This window comes from Alexandromys fortis, unplaced genomic scaffold, assembly GCF_014885135.2.
Source record: "Alexandromys fortis isolate MF-2015 unplaced genomic scaffold, M_Fortis_MF-2015_v1.1 scaffold_33, whole genome shotgun sequence".
Classification (NCBI taxonomy): domain Eukaryota; kingdom Metazoa; phylum Chordata; class Mammalia; order Rodentia; family Cricetidae; genus Alexandromys; species Alexandromys fortis.
In genome coordinates, this window is record NW_026067917.1 from 1,054,846 (window position 1) to 1,061,152 (window position 6,307).

At 36.5% G+C, this 6,307-nt stretch overlaps 1 pseudogene; it reads right to left on the reverse strand.

Annotated features, from left to right (window-relative positions):
- Positions 1-1,625: 1,625 nt before the first annotated feature.
- On the reverse strand, positions 1,626-5,447 carry LOC126500232 (10 kDa heat shock protein, mitochondrial-like; annotated as a pseudogene).
- Positions 5,448-6,307: the final 860 nt, after the last annotated feature.

A 6,307-nucleotide genomic window follows, 5' to 3' on the forward strand; every position in this document is an offset into this window, starting at 1 on the left:
ATATATATATATTTGCATGGCTATGGAAACATTAATTTGGGGAAAATTGTCATTTTTTCCAAGCACTTCAAATTCAGTAAATCTACTGAAACAGTAGGCGGAAGTATAATTTGAACATCGCTTTATCAATAACACTGACCCTGTATCCCATGAGAGTGCTAGGGACTGGGAGAGCCTTGTCCATTGTGTCCCATTCAGAGATCTTTTCCTCTGAATTTGTCTTTTTTGTGTATCTGTAATCCTTTTCTGACCAGGACTGCTTCTTAAAATCCTAAGCAGCAAGGCTAGGACTAGGGCTGCTTTGCCTTTTTGCTCTGCGCAGTCCAACATGGTTGAGGTCTGTTCGGTGCCAGCTCCTGCAAGCCATGCACACTGTCCCAACTCCAGGCACACAGTGGGTCTATGTTGTCATTCAGCAAGTTGTAGCACTCTGCTCACAGACCCCATTTATGTACAGGACCTCCCCAAATAGCTGGAATTCGTTCTGCCATCATGAACCAGGAAGATGCCATGTTCTTAAAGATGCCATGCAATATTTTGCCACTAACACTGAGTCGAGAAGACTTAAGGGAGCCGCGGTGCCCTTGTTCACTGCCAGCAGACAGAGCCCACCAGACAAAAGAAATGCGACTATCGAGAAACTGTGTTTGGCTCCCATTTTTGTGTGTCTATAATCCCTCCTTTTTAGGATTTATGTGGATGTACATTGTCGAATGTTGATACCATTACATACATTTATTTTATAGCTACACCATGAACAAAGCAGGGCTCTATGAATACAAAGCAAGCATTCCCAATTCTAGTGCAAACAGTATTTTACAGATAATGCAAATGAACTCTAGATGAATGAAGGGAATTTCTCATATTCACAAATTTCATGGTGGAAAAACAAATTTATAGATACTATAGTTCAATGTCCTATAATATGAGTCCACTGCTGGAAATATATATTCCTCTGGAGATTTGCCAATCAACTCCTTTTCTTCCTACTTAACTCTATAGACCATCTAGGTGCTCCCAGACCTTGGCCTCACTTCTGCAAAAGAATTTTTAATGCTTAATGTGCTGCTACTCAACCTGTGGCACTCAGTGTTGACCCTACTCTTTGGTTACATTTGGTCATGTGACTCTCTTTGACCCATTAAAAAATTGAACTATGTCATATATTAACAGAGACATTAATTAAGACATCAACAGTAGGCTCTTTGCTTTGTGATATGGGAATAGTGGATTTGAAATGGGAGCTATCTTTTCAATGTAACAATTGGTTAAAAATGCACATTAGATCTACAGTAGTTAAACTACAGCAACTTACATGAGTAGGAAATGATTTTTTAAATAATGGGCATTTGGGGCACTTGTTTGTCATCCCAAAACTAATATACACAAGATTATTTCTATTTCTCACCTCCCCAGTATTTTATTTGTCTCAATAAGTGAAATGACATGCATCCAAAGAAATATTTCAAATATCCAAATATGACAGTACTAAGTTTGAACTTAAAACTTTTTTCATTTACATTACTTGGAAATGTTTATAACGGTACAGTGATACTAAACTTAAGAAACAATGTATGTCACTATTTTAGGCATCATGTGTTTATTCTAAAAGGGAAGCATGGATATTATTTACATGATGAATAGTTCAGAATGTCAACTGAATAGGCAGCTTTATATGGCACCATTTCAACAGTGATTCCGTCCACTTACTTCCCAAGAATGTCACCATCTCTAAACTTTAAAAAATCCTTGTTGTCTAGAACTATTTTGGTGCCTCTGTATTCTGGGAGAAGAACTTTGCCATCAACTTCGAAACTGACCAGTTGAATATCTCCACCCTTTGCTTTCATGGCTGATCTCACAGCCCCTACTGTTACTTGCAATATTTTCTCTTGAAACTTTTCTAGAAGCTTAACGCTGCCTTTGGTTACAGTTTCAGCAGCACTCCTTTCAATTAGGACTCTGTCAAAGAGCCAAAGAACTTTCTGAAAGCTCGTTCAGCCATGACTTGCACTGCTCTAGCTTGGACTCTGCACTCAGGCTTCCCCTTAAACTTAAAACTTTTAATCATTTCCCAGTATATGTCAAATAGTCCTTATGTTGGCCAGAAGACCACATGTGACTTGCTTCCTTTCCTCCTACTCTCACCCTTGGCCATTCTGTCTATTTTCACTATTTGGGTGTTTGTATTTCTAGAATATGTCTTTTGTGTACACTGCCTGGTTCCTTGAGAATCACATCTCTAGTTATTTTTCAAAAGAGATTTTAAACAATCAATATAATTTTAGTCTCAACTGGAAAATTTATATAATACTAAGCTTTCATTTTTGTCAATAGGAATTTTGCCAACCAAAATTGTCATTCTTGATTAATGTTTGCTTTGATGACTACAGTGCATAGGAATTCTGTCAGTGTGTTTCACTACTGTAGCTTTAACATCTAGGATCATGTAGGACATGCCAGGTAACTCATGTACATTCATCCCTGTAATATTGAAATATGAATACAGTACCCTCTAAGAGCCCTTTGACTGGTTCTTGGTAAAGTTACCCTCATCACTTCTTAAGGATACTCATCCTATTTCTCCAAAATTGTACTAATATTTTACAAGAACCTTCTTTATTTTTATGCACTTGCAACTGAGAATTTTAATTAACAAACTGAGAAGCACAGTAAAATAAATAGAGACTTGCTGTAAAATTTTGTGTACCCAGGTATTTGATATATTCTTTATGAATCTATCATTATGAATTTTGTAATAGATAGATAGATAGACAGACAGACAGACAGGTAGATAGACACTAGAGATAGAAACAGATAGATATACTTAGATAAATGATAATTGATAGATGATGCTAAGAAGAAAGAAAGAAAGAAAGAAAGAAAGAAAGAAAGAAAGAGAGAGAGAGAGAGAGAAAGAAAGAAAGAAAGAAAGAAAGAAAGAAAGAGAAAAGAAAAAAGATGATAGATATAGATGATGGAAAAACAGTCAGACAGACAGATAAATGGATAATGTTTTGATAAGATTTCAACTTTGAGGGGGCACATAAAGTTTAGATAGGCAAAAAGTGTACAGAGAGAAGCTGAGAGAAAGAGTGAAGCTTTTTCTGATGTTTGTGTTACTGATCTACCATAAAGCTTCAGTCAAGGCAGTCATTCAGCACATGTTGGTTGAATTGAACCAAAATCTGAACCCAGAGGAAAATGGGAGATGATTATACTTCTCTGGGCTTTCACAGAAATGTTTCATTCTTATAGATATAGATTCTAGCAACTGCTATTAGGCCTTGACAAATGTTCATATTAATACTTCTATAAAAGATATAACTCATGATAGAGTTGATAGTTGCATTTTCCAACATTACTATACTGCTGTGAAATGGAAATTGTTAATAAAATCCTGTGCTCTTTCTCTCTTTCTAGATATATAGATATAGATTAGATCAATAAATAGGTAAGTATGAAGTAAAATATTATAATGGTAACATTATACTTTAGATTACATTGCTGTCTGTAGAAAAATTAACACATTTTAATACATTAGAATTTGATGCTACTGTTTGTGAGTTGTATTTGAAATATTCTGTTAAGGTGTCATACATATTAAAAGATATAAATGTTAGCTAATGAGATAACAGATGTTTTAATTTTGCCTTTAATGGTATTTTTTTCAGTAAATATTGAACAGTGAAGAAATTTCACAAGAAAATATAGTTTTCTGGTTGTGTTCAGGAAAAAACTTTCAAGGTCTGGTAGTACTGCACTTGCATTCGTACATTTTAATATTTTTCCATTTTAAAGCATTCATTTTAATAATTTGCTTACCTATATTCTGCACTAGAGTTTGAGAATCCTAATATAAACATACAATATATAATTTTATTTTGAATAATAAAATACCTTTTGATAACTTTTAAGATGTCAATTCAATTAAACTATATTGTTTAGCACATACGAAGTAACAAGAAATATGGTCAGATGAAAGATAAATGGATCTTAAGCATAAAATTCTAATCCAGTTGAGGAAGATGGCAGTATTTAAGATCTTCTGAATTTAGACTGATCTGGTTACAAAGATTACTTTAATAACATAAATGAGTTAATATTAAAATTTTTGGTGAAGTTTACTTCTAACCTGGTCTAGAGTTCTACAAGAGAACACTAGAACTCATGCTACTGACCACGTGTAGTGGCAGGTTCATGACCCTGGAAGGAGCATGTCAAATTAATATACAAAAAAAGGAAGCACAGAAGCCAAGAATTTTAAAGAAAAAGAGGTACAATACCAGCTTGTAGAAAAAAGTTAATAAAAATTAACGTGAAATATAGAGCTGAAGAAGCTTTATAACAAGATTTTTGAAGTATCTTGAAGGAAAGAGTATCTATTTTTATTGGACCTTATTATCTGTGTTCCTATGAAGCAAAAAGGTCTCAAAATATAGCCGAATACAAACACAGTCTTTAAAAATTCACTTCCAGCTGCTATTACAGAAGACAGACTTGGGTATATTTATAGATCATCCTGGATTTTCTACATCAGTTGAAGGATGTTGGCAGCAAAATGGAATCAATACCCAGAGTCAGTCAGAGGCTGTATCTAAGGCTCTAAAGGACACACAAGGAACAGATAATAAGAGCTTGGACTTAATATTTAATAGTGAAATATGCCAAGTTGATCTCAGACATACACCTACTTGGTTGTGTGCTATCAGAGACTAATTGGGGATTTTCAAAGAACTCACCTTAAACCTTTAAATACTTGGTTCAAAGAGATTTCTAACGGATTTTCCAACTCTGATTCTAGGTGCAGATCACCGTCTGTGGAGGAAATTCGTGCGGTGACCGCGCTCAGTGTTCACAGTGAGACCTGGCTGTCTGCTTTCTCACCTCCCAGCACTTTGACCTTAGCAACTTGTACAATCTCCCTGTGCCACCCACCCTGCTATAAAGTGATAGGAAGATCAGTGTCTGTTTCATGAGACTTGTGGGAAGGTCCATCAGAACTTAATGCTATGCCTACCACATCTCATCTCAAATACTTTTTCTACTCCCTGCTGTGCAGTTCTTATTTCACAGCTCTCTTCTGCCCATTCAGGGCTTGTCCACACCCTTACATATCATCTTCTCTCTCGTTCATTCAGGCAACATTAGTGTCTGCAAAGAACACGCTACCATTCTTTACTCTGGGCTTCACACGAAAGACCACTGTTTACTGAGCATGTTCCTAGAATATCTTCTCAACCTAGAACAAATTAAAGGCATTTGATGTAATTGCAATATGTTCCATCTTTCCTATGATCAAGCCAGTAGTTTCACAGGGATTTTACTGAGGCATCTCAATACCACCCGCCAATCACCCAGGCCTTTCTCATTTGTTTCCCATTTTCTTCACCGTCGTTAGTACTGTTGGCCAGCTGAACATCCATGCCCTGACGCTGTCTTCTCATTGTCTTTTCCCTTTGCTGAAGCTATTGAGTCAGCAGCTTTGAAGTTTATATCATTTTTACACTTTCCAGATTTGCCTTCACTTTTTAGGCTTGGTTTCGATGTCTGACTGTTATCTTTCACCTCAACAAATTACTACGCAGGATTTCGTGTTTCTGCTCCTCCCCTGCTCAACCCTAGATAACACAATCGCCTGGCGAGCTGTAGTAACGTTTTCTATGCCACTTTTCATTGTGTTGACATGTTTTGAATTTTTACCTCAAAAGAGTAGTCATAAAAATTCCTAGGTAGCAGGTATGAAAAAAATTAATTTTGTTTTACTGCTTATGGTATCACCTGCCGTGAGGTTTCCCAGCTGTAGGAATTGCATTCCCAGGTGAGCACTATTTCCCTTTTTCTTTTCCTATTTTTCAACCATCACTGAATATCTGCAACTTGCCAGTACATGGATATATCTCTCTAAATGACAAAAGAAAGTTGTGCAGATAATCAGCAAAAGGTGACTTAGTTCAGAAGAAGGGGAGTTAATAAGCAAGTAGATATTATTAACTTTTCTGTAGACAGCTAGCCTCCCTCTTTGCTTATCCCTGCCATTTCCCAATGAGACATTCAGTGAAGTCGCTGTGGTGGCAGAGATGGAGGTTATGTATTGATTCATCAACATGGACTTCCACTTTCTAAGGCTGACTTGGCTAAAACTGCTGCTGTGTATCAAATATGATAGCAGCAGAGACCAACACTGAACCCCTCAGGTGGCATCATTCACTACAGTGATCAGTCAGTGACCCGGCGGCAAGTTGACTAAACTTGACCACTTCGGTTTGTGGAAAAGGCAGCATTTGTCTTTTATAGGAATTGATGT